At 26.4% G+C, this 19543-nt stretch overlaps 1 protein-coding gene across 3 annotated transcripts in view; it reads left to right on the top strand.

Moving 5' to 3' along the window:
• Nucleotides 1–19543, top strand: part of NfI (Nuclear factor I) — a 989818-nt gene that overhangs the window by 1022 nt on the left and 969253 nt on the right. Inside the window, exon 1 of one of the 3 annotated variants that reach the window (XM_075362975.1) lies at nt 5735–5900. The exons of the other annotated variants lie outside the window; for them this stretch is intronic. The gene's annotated coding sequence lies outside the window, so the exon portion shown is untranslated. Of the gene's footprint in view, nt 1–5734; nt 5901–19543 lie in introns of those variants that run through there. 3 annotated transcript variants of the gene reach the window in all.

Below are 19543 nucleotides of genomic sequence, written 5' to 3'. Positions count from 1 at the left end.
AGGAGAGCTTGTCGTGTTTTGTGTGCGTCGTGTATGTGCGTACAGCAGTATCGGGGTATTTAAATGATGGAATAACAAGCCCGAGAAATTAATTCTATTTATGCTTTTTATGCTGCGAGGACGACCTGTCTTGACACGCCCTTGCAAAATTCACTGAATTCTTGGAGAGAATAAAATATATTCATACGTACGTTCGTTTTACGATGTTAATTTATTCTTTTAAGGTCTGAAAAAACGGTTACTTTATTATTTATCGAACCGAATACCTCATAAGTATTTTTTTTTTAAATCTAATAAAGTGTTCGTGTATTTTACGAATCAAGAATAACTTCTGTGAGGCGCAACATTCGGTGGCTACGTTTGTCTGTCGCGCTAAATAGCATTCGCTAGATAATCCATATTCTGTGCCAATAAGTACTTATGTTTTACCGCTAGGTGTCTCTGTACTTCAATAATCGACAATTTAAAAATTCGTCTGCTATGTCCGCAGTGTAGTACGTAGTTACCGCTTGTCGTTTGTTTAGGAAAAATAACTTTTATTTAAATTATCCGGGTAATAAATAATTATGCCGGATGAAGTGCCGTTTAGAATGTGATGTTTATTTTACGGGATGTTTATTTTCTGTTTATTATTCGTTGGCGATCGGCCAATACCGAGGCATAGCCAAAACATAACCTCACTGTTACCATTGATATTATGTCATGTCTACTGTCAAAAAGACAGTGAATGCAGAGGTGGTACCAAAAAGTAAGTAAACATAGCATAAAATCTGGTATTTTCGCATCGGATGTATTAAAATGTTCCACCATATCTCGGGGAAAAAAATAAATTATAGGTATTACGTTAACAAAATTAATATTAGTTAGCATAGTATGAATTTGATTTGAAAAATATTAAAATACGTTCGAGCTATCAATAAATGGATAATTTCGGTTCATTATTTTTGAGACAATATTTAAGATAACAGTGTCATCACTCCCACCGTGTAGATAATCATTACTGTGGATGTATAATTGCATTTGTATTTAATAATTATCTCGATAAATACATGTATATTTTATTGTTAGATAAATACATACATAAATAATTTTATTTCTTTATCGTGGAGCGAATTTTATTTCAGACTAATAAATTCTTCAATGAGACGTAATAAATTTGTGCGCAAATTAAAATTAAATATTCACGTAAACACTCAAATAATAACATGAAAAATAATTTTTTTTGTTGGTAATATGATTATTTAATTATATATTGATTAAGTGATTAATTAGTCGATGAATGCCAATTTTATATGTTAATAACTAATGTTTGGTTAACGTTCGGCTTGTTTTCTTTCATTTGTTTACAGTTTTTTTCCCTTTTTTTTAACAAATAATTATTCATAACGTTACTTTATAATATGTTTATTTTTCTATTATCAAAGGAAAACATGTGTGAAAGAATTATTAATATGTTTAATGTAATACATGGGTTACAAATTAATTTCAGAAAAATAGGATTTATTTATAGCTTAATTTAAGTTTGCTTTTACTTTCATTTTATATTTCCGTATTGTTGTGGTTATTTCGTCATTATAATATTTATACTATAATTCTATCATCTTATTGTTTCTTTCAATGAAAATGAAGTAAATAATTCTTCTCTTTTATCTGTGGATTTAAAAATAGTAATCGGAAATTTTGGGGAAAATAAAACTGTAGAGAAAAATATTTTTGGGTTTTCTGTGATCAGTGGATTAGATTTGTGTTTATGGCGAGCGTATGCGCTTGTGTAAGGGTGTATTTTGAAATTTTTTATATTTTGTAGACGGGATTAAAAACTACAGTTTTCGTTTCGTTAAATGTCATGCACCATTTAATATTATAAAGTCAAGTTAAAGTGCATAAATAATTTCGGTTTATCGTTAGTTTTAATAAATTGTGATAAATCACAAATATTTAGACAAAATTTAGTAAATAAAAATTAATAACCTCTTATTTTATTTCTGGTGTACTATGAACTGGAAAGAAAAAAAATATTTATGAATAGAATTGAAAATTAAGTGGAATAGATTTAATAAACATTTTCAAAAACAGCTGCTTTTTTACAAAAAAAAAGCAAAGGGGTTGAACAACTGTACAACTTCTTTGTGCCGATAACCTTTTCCTAAGAACATAATCCCTTTCAATTTCATAGAAATAATTTTCAGTGAAGTCTGTTTTATTTTTAAGAGCTTATCAACGGCCATAACATATGGCGTTCGAACATAACTCGAAATAGTCGAAGGCATATTATAAAATGATAAACGTTTCTGTTTATTTTTCCGGTTGAAATTCTGTTTCGTCTGGAACAAATATATTTTGGTTTATGCATTACTATTCTACATCGTTCGGATATAAGTCTACGGCATTATACTGTTTAATTTTCGAACAGGAATCCGATAAGGTTGCTATTAAAAAAATGTAAATGCAGTATAAATTACAAGGCGCGATACCTTGTTAAGAATTCATAAATTTCCGGTGTCAATTCGTTTTTTTAAATTAAAAGGAAATATATTGTAGGAAAGTGTAAAAACTTATTTCTAAGCAAATTTTTATTTGATAATTTTTTTAATGTTTAAATACAGTTTAAAATATGAAAAAAAATTGTTCTAAAGTTGAAAAATTCTTATATTATTTCTTTGTCAGTAATACTGTTAAAAAGACAATATAAGGAATATTTTTATAATTTCTAGAAAACGTGTTTTTAAATCTACCTCTTGATTTATGATAAATTTTAGACATGTCAAAAGAAATTCTCAATAATCTTGGTTTCTCAAAAAAAAAAAAAAAAAAATCCAAATTCTTTAAAAAATATGGTGAACTAAAAAATGAAGTGGTTTCAGGTTACCTGAAATTGCTTGACTATTCTAGGGAGAGTCAATATGTGTTTCTGTACCTATAACAAAAATTTCTCCTGATTTTCATCCAAGTTAGATGTAATTCTCGAAAATGATGATACTATTATATTTTAAAAACTGATTCAATACGATAGTCATTAAAAATCCTGAAATTAAAATTTTTTAGTTTTAAATTTTAAATTCTATTAGTCGTTGAAATACTATTTCAGTTTCAAATCTGTTTAAATGAATATATATATATATATATATATATATAAAACTTTTTTCGAATAAATTGTACATTCTTCCACACCTCAGATTAATATAAATATACAAAGGAATTTTTCATACATGAAAAGTATACACGAGATAAACTAAGGAATAATATTCAATCATTAAAAAATATTACGTCCCAAATTTAAATAACTGAGTGTACTTTAACTAATAAATGTTTTACCAGTTTAAAAAAAACGCTTAAAATAAATAAAATTCTCAAAAACTTATCAGTTTCATCTTCATATTTTGCAAATTTCATCCTTCAAAGTCACAAGATGATTCTTATCACTGTTTGTTGTTTAACTGATAGAAAATTAGATTCTCTCTAATTATAATCTATTGGTTGGGTTTTTAAACTATCTGTAACTTTTGCAACTAAAATTGTACATATGTACGTATAAAACGATCTTTTTTAAGTAGAAGTAAATTATGTACGTGTATGTACAATACCATCGACTATGTACAAGTGTCATTTCAAAAACGAACCTTTCCGAGCGAGTATTTTGGAAGATAAAACTCTTTGAGCGCTGCTGAAAATTAAAGTTTTCAAGGAAAATGAATTAAAAATAAGGATTTAATTATTACACCGATGAAATATATGTTATGTTTAATGGAAAACCAGATTATAAAAATTAGTTGTCTTATGTGATGTTAAAAATAAGTTTTAAGTAATTATGTTTAAAATATTTGTTTTATTTCAAAAACCGAGTGGTTTTAATTTTTTCCTGGATTTTAACATCAAGCATAAGAAAGAAACTATCAAAATATTTTTTTTTTCAAATTTAGTGAGATATGAGGTCACCGTTAAAAATGAAATTTAAGACAGTTGGAAATACTATTACGTCTTTTTTTCTTATGAAATTTTTGATCTACTAAATATAATATGAAAACAAATTACATAAAATCATTTTTTAATAGAAGAGGTGTTGGATCTCCCTCAGAGATTTAAAAAAAAATTGATGAATGTCGTAGCCATCTGCATACGTTTAAAATTTTCCTATTAATCTTTGTTTTGATAAAAATTTTTGACAGGTTTTAAAATTAGCGGCAAAATTATAGAAAATAATAGGTTTTGACTGAGGAAGTAAAACGTCATAAGCTGTATTTTTCAAACACGTCTACCACTCCATCTCGTAATGAAATTTTCAAACGGTAAACATTTCATTCAAGTTAGATCACAACGGTTCTAAATTTATTCAAAATGAAATAAATCAAAAACATTTTATAAGGGGTAATATACATCTTAATGCGATAAAAAAATAAAACCTCTAAAATAAATGTCAAAGTAAATTCAGTACACAGACTATTCTATTATATTAATGTAGAGATAAACAAAAATGAAAAAAAAAATATTTAGAGGTACTATAAATAGGAAAAAAAATATATATTTAGGCTCCGTGAAATTAAAAAGTTTACTAACTTGTACAAAGTAAAACTCATCAGAGAACATTATAGAATGTTAATAATTCTTGAACTTCTTTATGTTTTGTGCAAAAAAAGGGAAAACAGAATTGTTGTTTACATTATTTTTAAACTACGGTCTCAGATTAAAAATGATTCAAAATAAAAAAAATTATTTTATTATTATTAAAAAATCATGCTACAAAATTTATGTTTGTATTTATTTATTATGTTCTTTTCAAAATATAAATAATTTAGCAAAATTTTTAATAAACCAGAAAAACGTAAAATTTATTTAAATTTGCCCTACCTTAAGATACCCTAAAACACAATTATTAAACCATCTGAATAAAACAACAGTTTGGGTGTTAAAGAAAAGTTTTTAAAAAGGTACAAAGATCTTCTATTCTAATAACTCCTTATCTATAAAAGTATAATAAAATAATTTCTAGTAGCCAGTAAATTAAAACGGTTAAAAGTTTGAAAATATAAATATTTTTTTTTAGATTAATTAATGTATTGCTTTCTAATCCTATGACAAGAAGGATAAATTGTTGTCCTATCCTAAGATGATTTTTCATTTACAAAAAAAAGCAATAAAACTGAACTTATTATGTCAAAATAGTCGTATAAAGAAGTTAAAAAATACACTATTAAATTTCTGTTTTTAGTAGAATTATGTATTACGCCCTACCCCTGCAGTAAGGGTTGAAAAATAATTCATCCTGATAATAGGTTATTTATGAAAAAATGTATTTTAAGAGTGTAAACTGATATTTAAGGGAGAAGGTATATTTTTAGGTGAGTACGTAGGAAAAAAGTTAACAAGGAGTCCATTAGAATAAAGAATCCTAATAAATAAAAATATTTATTTACTTAAAATTTACAGATAACTTTTATGACTTTATATAGTCGTCAGCTTAAACTTTGATCTATCATAACCTGCTATAAAAACCTCTGGCAGCACTAGCGTGGTGTAATCGACCGCGTTACGTGGAAAATTATTCCATATTATCATCTAATATTTTTATAGAAATCAATTTAGACGTCAGAATTCGTGAAGCTTCGGCCAGGTTTGTGAACGTAGAGAAAAAATTAATTACTTGATCTTATTTTAATTGTTTGAATCTACTTATTATTAATATTTAAATATTATTGAAAAGTTTTGTTCTAATTTTTTTAATATTATTTAGGATGGAAAAAAGAACCAGAGAAAACCATTTACCTTATTAAGGTGAATAATTTACGTAGTTTTGTCTAATTATTGCATTATTGTCGTGTATGAAGCGACTTAATGATACGTAATATATAAATCGAAGTATCTTATAAATCAACACAGGAGGGAAAAAACTAGAGATGAAAGAGGTAACTATTTTTCACGTTTTTACACCATGTTTATAATTTAATGAAGCTTCAATTGCATTATTTTTTCTGGTTTTTAACATGTAAGAAATTAAAAATTATATAGAATTAACAATTTTTTAATGTCCTGAATAAAAATGTTTATGTTAAATACCAATTAATACGGAAAAAACTAAGAAACTCTGTACATCAAAGTAAACCTTTCTTTTGAAGTAAATTCTTCAAAGTAAACCAAATTCTTCCGTATACTTTTAAGTAAATTGAATCCAGAATAAAATAAAATTTAATTAAAAAATGTATGATAAATTTCACGTTTACAGCTCGTTCATATTTCTTATAAAAAATGCATGTATCTTCTTCCCTTTGAGGTAAATTATTGTGTGGAAAATCAATATTAGTTGATTTTTAACATCATATTTCAATTTTTTGGCTGTCTTCTTATCTTAGATAACAGCATTCCATTGTTGATATTTAGTATAGAATAAACATATTTTTTAATTCACTTCTCTTTCATTTTTATTAAAATTTTATTTAATCTCTTCAGTATTAGTTTTACATTATATTTTTTATAAAATTATTACAGAAAAATGAGGGGTGTTCTACTTTAGTCACCTTTTATTCCATAAAATACAGTGAACTGTATATATATATATATATATAAAAGAGACCCTTTATGTATGTATATAGGTATATATATATATATATATATATATATATAAATGTATATTATTTTAAATCTTTTGTTTAGTTTTATCTGATGATAAGCGCAAATGCTGAAGGGTTTTGATCTCGCACGAAATATAACCTGACAGAAAATTTTAACTGGGATATTATGTATAAAGTAGTAAATTAAAAAGAGAAAAAAATAAGCTTAAGAATTGTTTAACAAAAATAAAAATCTAAAACTAGATGCGCATTTCTATTTTTAAACAATCTCAGTAGATGCAGACGAAACACAATATAAATAAATAACGCAAGTTAAAATAAATAGAGGAATGTTAGAAAAATATTAACGATTACAGAATTTAAATAAAAGACTAAAATAAAATAGAAATGATGTTTATGCCGTAATAGGGCTGTTTGTAAATAATCTTTGGACTGTTTCGTAAATAATGTTTTGCCGACTTTTCGTAGAAAAGTACGGTGTTACTTTCGGTCACTTGACCGAAAACTAGTATTATTTACGTATTGAAGTTTGAGGAGTACGAAAATACCATTCACTTTAATTGCGGTTTCCTTATATGTATAAAATTTTGTGGTTGAATAATCTTCAAAATTACTGGATAAATTTCGTTGAAATTTATGTAAGCTGTAGTAATGTATCTGAAGTTGTGCATGTGAAAATTTGATGAAGATTGGTCGAGTGTTCTTGCGTTACATTCAATTTAAGGTAGAAAAAAATTGAGAGGGGCAAGTTAGAAGTTATGATGCTGCTAGTCGGAACGTTGACGTTTCTTTATCTGAGGTATCTATTGTTAGCAATATTGTTCGACGTATTCAGGTAGCGTTAAGTACTTTGAGAGTCATGATAACTGGGTATGTGTTTTTTGTCTAAGGGTTATATTAACTGTGTAGCGGTATATTTTTCATACGCGCTTACACAGAGAGTCACAGTGATGAGCGAGTTGAAACTTAATGCTTGTGTGTAGGGTCTTCTGATTAATCGAACGTATGTATTGCGTTGTACTCCGAAAATCAGTGCTTGCCTTTCTGACGGCGAAATATTAAGGGCGTTGAAATTATTAATTTATTACTGATTTTCTTGCTACAGTACATAAAAATCTTTTTTTTACATAGTTTTATTTTATTTTAGTTTTCTTCTTGATCGTTTACTTATTTATTTCTTAATTCGTTTTCTTCGTAAAATTTTAGATTAGAATGAGTTGATACTTATTTCAAAAGAAACAAAATAAAGTAACAAAAAGTCTACCTTCTTGCACAAGAACTGCACAAGAGTTTTACTTTTTTATAAATTTAATTTTTTCTAAATTATTTTGATTTATTGTCAATATTCTTTTATATTACATTAAAAAAAAGTGTATAACTTAAAAAAAGTATAAAATATCACAAAACATAATAATTACAAGTAGAATTAATTTAAGTGTGACGTAAGTATCCCATTATTTTTAATTTTAAATTTCATTTTTATATTTATACTTAATTTTACTGATTCCTTTATGTCATCTACCAGAGATGCTCATCAGTCAAAATGCGCATCTAGATTTTAATTTTTTTTATACGATTAGTAGGCGTTTATTTTTTTAATTTACTTCAATTACCGTTTAACGTATATAATTATTTTTTATGTGTAAATAAAATTTAAAAAACCTATAAATATTTAAATGATTCTCCCTAAACAAAAACCTAAACAAATTCTGGAAATATCCTACGAAATAAGCATAACAAGAAGATAAATAAGCATAACAATGAAGATATAATCAGATTAATTTAAAAGAAGAAAGGAAAAGAAAAGGAAATTCTACACAAAAATATTTCTAAAGAAATTTAGCTTTTGCTTAAAAATATACGCAATTCTATCAATAATGTACCGCGCGTGAGATTTCTATATGTGGATGAAATCTGTTTGCAATCCTGTACACTATATTTATCCGATATCTGGATTTAGCTTAACACTCTCTCTGCTATAACAATAAAATTCTTATATAAGGCGACCGTTGTTCCAGTATTAAGCACACGTAAAAGAGTATAAGTGATTTTTTTCTGTTACAAGCAGTTTCTTTAGCGTCGTTCTGTTTTAGCTGTATAATATATTGCCAAAATGTGATTATTGCATGTCAGGTAAGTAATGAATCAAGAAAGAAAGTAATGAAGTAAATATATGATTTAGGATAGTTGTAGAAATATGACCACTGTTTCTCATTAAAACTGGGTTTGTAGCGAACGATGGAGTGTGGTACTCTTATTACAACCATGTGTAATCCATATGTTTTTAATTTGCTCGGGTGTACTTTTTCATAATGTTATTCCTTTCATCTCGTAAATTAATTTTGTTATATTATCTTTTATTATTATATTTACTACGATTCCCGTACGGATAGAAAGTTAGTAGTATTAGAATTTAAAGCGTTCTGATTCGTATAGTTTTCGATTTTTGAGTTAATTCTTTTTATTGTTACTTGTTTCTTTAGTGTGCGTTTTATTTCAAATTAAAACCAAAAATTATATAGAAATGTTACACGAAGTAACAAAACGTTTTAATCTGTTTGTACTCCTTACAAAAACGTTTTTCTTTCCCTATTAGGAATTATTTATTAAGTTTAGGTCTAATTTATAACTCGCTATACTCAGTAATAATAGTTGTACGTCAATAATAGTTATTGTATATTACAATAAATTTTACACGATGTATAAAAATTTTGGGAAGTTGAACGTCTTTGGCAAAACTTTGTAATTATGTTACCCAATCTGATCCTGATCATGATAGAGGTTTGAAGATATTAAACAAAAGAAAATGTTGCATTATTATTTTTAATAGATTACAATTTCCGCTAAAGCAGATCAAACGAGACGATTATTTTAAGAAATGTATTCTAGAATTAATTTTATTACTTTTTTTTTACTTTTTAAATTTAACAGGAATAATCGTTATATTAATTTTATTTTTTTATTTTGCATTATACGTATAATTTATCATTTTAATGCTGAATATACGTCTTTGAACTCTTTTTTAAAATTAAAGTAACTTTTGTTGAAATATATTCTTATGGAAAAAATATCTTTGATTTATATCATTTTGATTAATTATCCAATGACCAAATCACAAGCGTGTCAAACAAATCGCCTACTTTTAAAGACTTACGCTAATTTTTAAATATAAAAGCCTTATTAACATTTGCATTTAACGGGAAAAGTGATTCGGATAAAATTGATCGATTGGGTCCGATATAATGAAAGAACTCTGTTTTCTTATCATTAATGTATTTTTTAACTAGGAATTATTCCCCTTTTTATAAGTTATGATTTGTTGACTTATCAACGCCCATCTTATATCAGAAAACTGGAAAAGTTTCAACTAGACGGGAATTTGTATTATAATCGATTATTATTATTATTATTATTATCGATTGGTAAAAAGCGGTTTATTATATTTCCCGACTGTTACGTATAATAATATAAAACTAACATTTTAACAGGAGTGTTTGATTTAACATTAATTAAAAACGAATTTAGGGATTTACCTTTAAAATATAAGAATACAGAATCAAAAGTGGATTTACAATTTCTGTATTTCTTCAGAATCCATAATTATATAAGCTAAAAATGTTGAACGGTAGTTAACTCCAAAATCCTCAGAAAATATAGTTTCATGTGTTCCTTTACATAAAATCTAACATGGTGAATCGAAATTAAAAATCGGATTAATTGGATCTGTTTCTTATTTATTCAGAAAAAATTATTAATAGTTAAAAAGTGACACTTTAAATCTTATTAACACTAAAACAGAAACTGAAAAAAGAAACGGATTTGTTTGCTACTATCAGGATAAAAAATTATTTCTATATAACTGCCATAAATCACTTGCAATCGGGTTTAAAATAACCTTTACTCCGTATAGCGTTCAACATCCTTACGAATCACAGGTATTTAACTAATATTTGTAAGCAATAACTTAAATACTAACAAAAAGCTTTTCGAAATATTTCATGAAGAGCGAGTGCTCTTATAATAATTTCATCCGTATATTTCAAAAATATATTTTTGTAAAAAAATAAAAATAATTACTTGTAATTTTTTTTTGGGTACTTGAAATTGTGGCGACCATTATGAAATTGTACAATAACCTCTCCTCGTGACGTTCTAGTTAATGAGTATTTTTCTACATATCTGCAATAGTTTTGGAATACTGAAAAATCTTTGTAGATACGTCAAAGGGACCTGTTATAGACGAAAGATATAACACAAAATAATCTTTTTAGTTAAGTTTATATACGTAAAGGCAAAGAAGATAAAAATAAAACACAGTTTTTTTTAAATTGTCAAATTTGAAAATAGTATGAAATCAATTGTTTTAGCTAAAAAAAAAATCATTTAAATTAAAAGTATTTATAATACAATCTTTGATGTTTTTAAACAAAAAATGATTAAAATAGTTTAAAACATCTTAATTTAATTGTTTTCAATAAATTTACGTAAAAATGTAATTACGTTATTAGTGTCGATATGTTTTTGTTGTACGTAATATATTATAAATAATACATATACGGTTTACAAAAACTTTACTTAAAATTTAAATATACTCGTAGACGACCATTTTTATTGCCAAACAATCATCATTAGACAGACACTATATGATAAAAGCGTGTATAAAAGTAGAAATAAATAAAGGAATAATGCTTATAAGTTTATTGAATAAATATATATAAATCTATCCTATATTGTCTACTAATGATGATCGCTTAACAATCGAAATGACCGTGTAGTTTTAAATCTTAAAAAAATTCCGTACACAATTTTTTTAGCATAATCTTGTTTTCCAGTTTAATATGTGTATTATTTGACTTTACAAACAACGTAAGCAGCTGTACATTGTTCCCGACTAAATAATGCTGCATCAGATATCACGGATGTTTATATACGAGGCACTTATTCACACACATATATTTGAGCTACTTTTTAAAAATATTTTTCCATTTCATTTAACGACGATTTATATGAATTCTTTCATATTACAAAATGACATGGATGAGCAACGTTCTGAGATATACGTTTTTGGATTACTTCTACTGAAGAAAGAGTACTTTTTCTGAAGTAGATCAAACCTAACATCTATTGTTTCTAAATGAAAATTTTCGGTCAAAAGTATAAATTATTTTTTAATAGGGCTTGTAAAAAAAATAAATAAATAAATAAAGCTTGTAAATCATTTGGGTTTAAATACTTTTTTCTGAAAACTTTTTAATAATATCAAAGGTTAAATTAATATACAAGAGCGAAAATGAAAAATAATTTCTAAAATTGAGAAAGAATTATTTAAAAAAATAAATTTCAGCATAACAATGTTAGTACGTAACACAATGATCATTAGATAAATAACGTGATGTGTGTATTAAAATGGTAATAACAATAGGAGATTATTAACTGAGTTACTTGTTGAAAACCAGTTAACGACCGTTGTATCTGTAAACGGTATTTATAACGTGCTGTTATAAAAATGTTTGTATTATTACAAAAAACTAAGCTCGGAACGTGTCTCTACTGAGTAGACTCGTCTAAGTTTAGAAAACGTAAACACATAGATGCGCAGTAATTCTATCTGAGGTGTCTGAAGTAATATTGGTACTACTAATACAATAGTGGAGGAGGAGTGTACGGAGATAAAATGTTTACGGAAGGAAGAAGCCATTCGCCGGTCCAGCAATCCATCCTCACCCTGCGCGCCAACTGAGCTTTCTGAATTTTGACGAGAAATAATTAATTGTCTATAAGGTATTATTTAATTTATTTTTATGTATTCGATTACACTTGGGGATTATCTATCTTTGATATTTTGTTCGTTATCGTTCGCGCAGTTCTGTTACAGTTACTATTTTATTTGGCTTAATAAAACATTTATATTTCTCTATAATAAACATTATGATAGAGGAAAAGCGCATAGCTATTTCAGACTGTAAGTTTCTTATAAATTTATTAAGTAATACCTCATTAAATTTAAAGACGAAAAACGCTGTAAAACCGTTTAGATACATTGATATATCGATATTGATTATCGATATATCGATGCATTATTATAATTATTTATTAGATCTTACTCTGAATACGGGTTTAAAATATGCACAAATTGTTTTAAAAGAATTTATGTGTATTCAGATGAAAAGTTTATTATTTTGAAAAAAAGGTTTAATTTCAGCGTTGAAAATCGATTTAGCAAATTTTACCTGAATTTATCAATAATATATAAGATATATAAAACAGATAAAGTTTAAATATATATATTTAAACTAACATTTGTTAATATTGATATTAACAATATAAACATATAATATTATTATTAACAATATATATAATAATAACAATATTATAATATTAATATTATTTATTTAATATTAACTGTATATATATATATATCAGTTAATAAACTTTTGAGATAAACGAATCTAAATGTTTATTTAGGCATATGAATATAATCCCAATTTGATTCCCATCAGTCAGTAACAATTTTTCATATATTTAATCAGTTATCACAAATTTTTAAATAAACGATAGATAATTATTAATAAATATAAACAAATACAGTGTAATTGTAGACAATATAAATACAATATAGTCAATAATAAATGTACAAAAATGTTATGTAACAAACACAATAGTAGTTGGTGAACGAATAATCGTGAAAAAGTTTTTGGCATAAGCTACAATCCACGTAATAAATATTATTTTATTTATAGAGGCAGAAATAACAAACGGCTTCTTTTGTTTTAGTTACTTGTCTGGTTCGATGCACTTCATCACTGTTTTCTATTTTGTGCTAACTTTTAATCTCAATACAGGATTTACATTGTCATCAAATCTTTTAATAATTATATCTCCTTTAAGTTTTCATCTTCAACACTTCATTCCATTATTAAGTAAACTAACCGTTCCGGTTTTAATAAATATACCAACTTATTTCTTATTATGGTGAGAATTTGACAGTATTTTTTTTTTTACATTTCTCCGCTTTGTTTGTAAACCTCTTCATATTTAAAATTTATCAGTTTTAACCCAAAATAGATTTCTAATGGCACATTTAAAAAATATCTATCGTATGAACTGATTTTTTCTTAATTGTGTTTCTTCGTTTTATTAAAGCGTTACTTTTTATAAATTTATTTTTAATTCTTAGTTTTATGTTTAATGTTGGGAAATAGTTTTTTATATAAAGTCTGTACTTATTTGAGCTAACCTGCCTCTGATATCTTTCTTAGATGTTAAAGATTTTTTTAAATTGTATCGTCTCAAAATAGTTCATATTTTTCCGCTTATGTATAATAATTTTAAAACGTGCATTTTCGTTATTCTATTACGTTTTATAGAATTTTAAATGTCTGCCCGAGTATTAAATCTTCAATATTTCTTTTTACGCTTTTTAATATTCGTTAAAACTGCGATTAGTAAATTAATATCTCTAGTTAGTATATTTTTCATATTTTAGATGATAATAAATGGAAAATTTCTATTTTAGTTTTTAACTTACTGCGTCTTTGTTAGTTTTATAAATATAACGTCTATAATCTTAATATTAAAAAATGCAATTTTTGGTAGAGTTTACACGACATTAATTTTAATATAAATAAGCCTAACAGGAAAACATAAATTATTGAAAATTAAGTAAAAAGGATGGTACAACATTTTCCAAATCGGAAGTGAAAATCTTTTGGCTGATTTTCTTACAGAAATCTATTTTCTTCAACGTTCAATGATAAATTTTGTAATGTTTTATTGATTTACAATTAAATCGTGTTAGAATAAATACAAAAAGGGGAAATAAAAACAAAAAAAATTATGAGAAACCTCAAATAAAATTTGAAGGCTATACGGTAAGGAGGAGAATTTTTTTTATGTTACGTTTATGTATTTAAAATTATATTAGGTTGTATGCTTTATTTGAGATGTTATTTATTCTCAAATGATAAATAATAAAAAAGGAAAAAAATCTGTTTTGCACTATTAATTAAATACGAAATTTATTATAGCATTTAAGGGGTTTTAGGTTAACAACACATTACAAAAAAAGCAATTAAAAAAAAAAGGAAAAATATGTTTTTCTCCAACAGATTATTATTACTTGAAACTGTTGCTAAGTGATCACTCTTAGCGTGATTCACCTCTTAGCATCTATTATTAGATATAAAGTAGTACCCTTTGGTCGTAAAAATATGTTTCTTTACAGTAGACTACGAATTGTGTTTTAACAAACACTATAAACTTATTTATAAATATTTAATAAAAGTGGTATCCGTTTTCGGGGTTTTCTTTTTTTAAAAATAAATTAATATTTTTTTAAATAAAATTTACAAATTTCTTTTATTTATTATCGTATCAGTTGAAACAATTAAGGTATCTTTGAAAGAGGTTTGTTAGAAAGAGATTTTTATTCAGTATTTACTGATAATAAATTATTCTCACAGTAAAGCATAAACAACTACAAATATACATTAATAACTTGTTTCTGTAGCAAGAAGAATCCTAGGCCAAAAGAACTAGACAATGCCTTTTTTTTAATAACAGAAAAAAAAGATAAACTCTGTTGGTACATGATTAGAGGATTACAGTGGTGTTCGTTCGTTGGAGTTCCGTACTCCTGATCTAATGTAGGAGATTAGTCTTGTTCCTGGGAGTTTTAGCTGCTTACTGGGTCACATACACTCGCTATAACTATAGCTTTTTTTATACTTGCATTCTTAAAAGATATTATACGGTTACATTAATAGAATTATCAAGTATATGAATTATTTATGCTGAACGTTTACAAACTGAAAAATTACAACAAAAATTTCTTTTGAACGTAAAAATAAATAGGGCAAAGTATTGAAGAAAAATGAACAAAATCTTAATATAAAAGAAATAAAATAGGAAAATTCTTAAAACTAGAAAAAGAGTTTCGGTCACCGAAAAAAAGAAGTAAAATACGAAAAGCATTAAATCAGAATGAGGAACTGATATTTTGAATATTAAAGATTTTAAATGTAGAGAATCTGATTTTTAATAAAAGGAATAAAAAAAAAACTTCTTGTATTCTCTGCAAAGATTCCCTTATTTAGACGATTTATCCTATTTTACAAAGAAATAACATAAGGAAAAATACGTATCCCACTAAAATTCTAATACGATCAGATATTCTCCCTCTCGCAGAATGTTAGGCTGTAACTAATAGAAAATCTGATACCGTTCTATAATTAAAAAATTTAGCAAAAATAGTAATTTTAAAGATTCACATGTTCTTGATGTTGTACTATTAAAAAAGTAAAGAGGAAAAAACATATTATGGTATTATTAAAATCTTTTGTAAAATTGTTCTTGTTCCCGAATTTATTCATTTTCCTCTTCGATTCCACAGTTCCTTTGAAAACAAACATATTACTATGAAATAAAAAGAATAAGCGCGAAGAATTCTAAAAAAATAGGTAATCGGTAGAGGCGGAAGAACTGTTCAAAAATAGATTTTGATGTCGTACAGAATGAATTACACCAAACAAATTCAGAGACCGGTTTCGTAATTATAAAGTAAAAAGCAATCGGATGTATTGTAAGAAAGATACCCGCAATTCTGGTTACAATACCAGTCCCTATTTGCTTCTAGTCAAAAAGTTATATCAATGTTATCCTCTTAATAACATCGAATTTGTTCTAGTACATTGCATTCCGATCATAGGAAAACAATGTCTTTGTTTAGCTTAGGTTTTAGGATTCTGAACAGTTTTTGTGTTCCAGAAATAGAGAAAAAACTTTCCACCTCGTTCCCGTTGAGCAGTAGGATAGGATTAAAATTCGACAAAGTACATAAATACTTAAGATTTTGAAACAAAACTATCTTTTTCGTTATCATTCACTGTACAATGAAAAATCTCAATCGACTTGATCACTTTAATAAATATTGAAAAATAATAAATATAATTAAATTATATAAATTCATTTTTATCTTAATACCGAAAATAACTTTACACAAAAAATTAGATAATCGGTTCATAACAAAAATAGAGAAAACCAGAATATAAGAATAAAATTAAATGTAGTAAAGTTATATTTCCTTCAAACCTTTCTTTAGTCGATGATATAGTCAGCAAGAGATACATGACGGTTCTTGAAATCGATCTTCATCGGTATTATTTCTCCACTGGATTATGTTTTATTTAAAAATGTTTTGATTTGTTGATGGTTCACAAGGTTATTAGCGACATCGGTACATCCCTTATTGTCTTCGTACGTTATAAATGAAGGTTTGACTTCGCTTTATTAATAAAAAATTAAAAACTTATTACAATATATCTCTTTACGGTTGGAACATTTCCTTGTTTCTTTAGCATTTTATTACACGTTTTTTTTTTCAAGTTCATTAAATACGTATCCAGAAACAAATCTTTGATAAAATAAAATAGCAGCCAAATTCCGCGTAAGCATAACCTTTCATTTTTAAAACTTCATCGTTCCGGTAGTAGAATACTTTCGGATCAGCAGTTCCTTTGGTGTATCGCAACACTAGTTTTAAAGAAATCTAAACTTTATCGTTTGTACTAACTTAATATCTGCTTAAAAACTTTTAGTGTAAATAGTCTAGCCGATAAATCTTCGATAAAGCATTTCTTTCTCTTCTTTTCATTTTAAGTAAGACGAAATCAGTCGCAGGTGCTTTCTTAGAAAATAATGATGTTAATTCGACTACCGGTATGTGCGGTGGGAAGAGTAACGGTGAACCTTGAATGACAATTCGGTTATAATTCGGCTTTAGATGTCGATACGATACAGTATATTCGGTTCAGTTATGATGGCGAATTGGAATCGACTACACTTTTCTCTTTTCATAAGAAAACCGGCAAGGAATGCTCGTTATTCCTGAGATTGGCTTTGCCATATTTATTCGCATATCGTATCGGACTGCCTACCACTGTTTTTTGCGGTATTTAACAAAACATTAAACATTTTCGCTGTTATCTATTGTATTATTCTTTTTTTTCTGCGAACAAAATATCTTACTTTTTTAATATTAGGTTGAAAGTTATGTTTAAAAAGGATTAAACAATTTTATTTTGTCCCTAGAAAGAACTTTGAAACGATGTATGAATAATTCTTTTTAGCCGAAGTAAAATTTTACGACAAAAAACAACACTTTAAAATCGAATTTTACGAAACGTTTTCGTTACGATCGCAAGTTCATTGTAGCCAAATCTTTCGAAATGAATATAAATAATTTTTCTTATGTCGCCATCGATTATCGTAATTCGTAAACTAGATTGTGGACGGATAGGTTTTTAAGAATAAAAATGCATGCTTAAAACCGTAGTGCATATGTTAATGCCAGGCGAGAGTAAGACGTTAGGCTGAACTATGTATAAACGCAGAGGGACTGAGTGATAGAAAGGTGTATATATTTAGCCTATGATTGCATAACTATGTAGTATTATGTAACCGTATTTGCAATAATGGCCGCCTTAGAACACCTTTCGTCACTTAAACCTTTTTTTCACAAATCACACTTCTGTGTATTAAAAGAAAAAACAAAACGAACACTTGGTATCGGAATGTGTGATAGCATTACTTCTGTTAATCGAAAAATATAATTATTAAAATAAATTACATTTTATTGCGTTCCAAGCGGGTAAAAAAAGATTAATCCGGATTAAATACATTCAAGGACACTAGTATGCATGCAACAAATAAATACTGATGAGCATATTTATAAATTCCGGATGTAATTTAATTTCCACGTACCGCCTTACTGGATATACCGATCAAGTACTTATGAACATTGAAAGACGGGTTATTTGTATCCATTTTATTCGAAAAAATCTGTTTACATTTGTAGTATGAAATAATTTTTTATTACACAAATATACAATATAATATTATAATGTCTGTTATTTAGTTAGTGTACGTTAATACCTATAGTAAATAAGAGTATAAAAATAAAAATCCATTGTGTTCGGGTATGTGTATACCGGTGAATATCAACTCATCTGTACTATCTGCAAATATTATATTAAAAATAAATAATTTCTGAAACCCGGAATTTCCACAAGGTTTATCGCTTTTTTATTTTATTAAATAGCTCATTATTGAAACTGTTGAAGGTTTTTTTATTATATAAATAAATTAAAGTTGTTTTTTCTTATCGATTAGTACATATTTAATCTATAGGTGTGAGAATAATACCGCGACCGGCTATCGAGTGATCAATATTTCTCAATATGTATTACAAGATTTTTCAATGTGTATTACTTCCTCAATATGTAAAACAAATTTCCACGTAACGAAGATCATTAAAAAATCTTGGTTAGTATGCGGAATAAGATTGTCCGATTTGTAACATCAATTAAAATTGATTATGTTCATATATATTTTTATAGGTTATTGAACTATATTCTTCACTGATATTAGAAAATGTTCTACACAGTCAATTATATCCAATAATGGAAAATATGATCTGTCCTGTTACCTATACGTGTACTTTTTAAGATAAAACTTTTTTGGATTTGAAATCTTTTACCGAATTTAAAATAAAGTACATTTACTATCTCCATCATTTTCCTTTATACAAGTTAAAATATGCTTCATGGATAATTCTGCAACAAATTTCACGAAATTTTAAAAATTGTTTTAAAAAACAAAATAAAACTTATGTTAAATTAAAAACCCTTGTGAAACATCGAGGGAATTATCATAATCTTACATTGAGGTCACGACATAAATACGCTGCAGTACACTGACATATAATTTTATAATAATCTGTTTATTAATTTTTTAACAAAAAAAAACCTTGATCTTTTTACAATAAAATAACTTTTTTTATAAATATATATTTGTAGATTACTTGATATTAGTGCGTTACCGTTTAAATTTATAATTCCATTTTATCATACAATAACGGCGTTACTGCATAAAAAAACTGGCCGTACACAATAAAATTAGAACAATCAGTTTCATTATTTCCT

This window comes from Lycorma delicatula, chromosome 4 (genome assembly GCF_047948215.1).
Source record: "Lycorma delicatula isolate Av1 chromosome 4, ASM4794821v1, whole genome shotgun sequence".
NCBI classification, from domain to species: Eukaryota; Metazoa; Arthropoda; class Insecta; order Hemiptera; family Fulgoridae; genus Lycorma; species Lycorma delicatula.
Note: the sequence above shows the minus strand (reverse complement) of the source record. Positions and strands in the feature narration are given on the sequence as shown.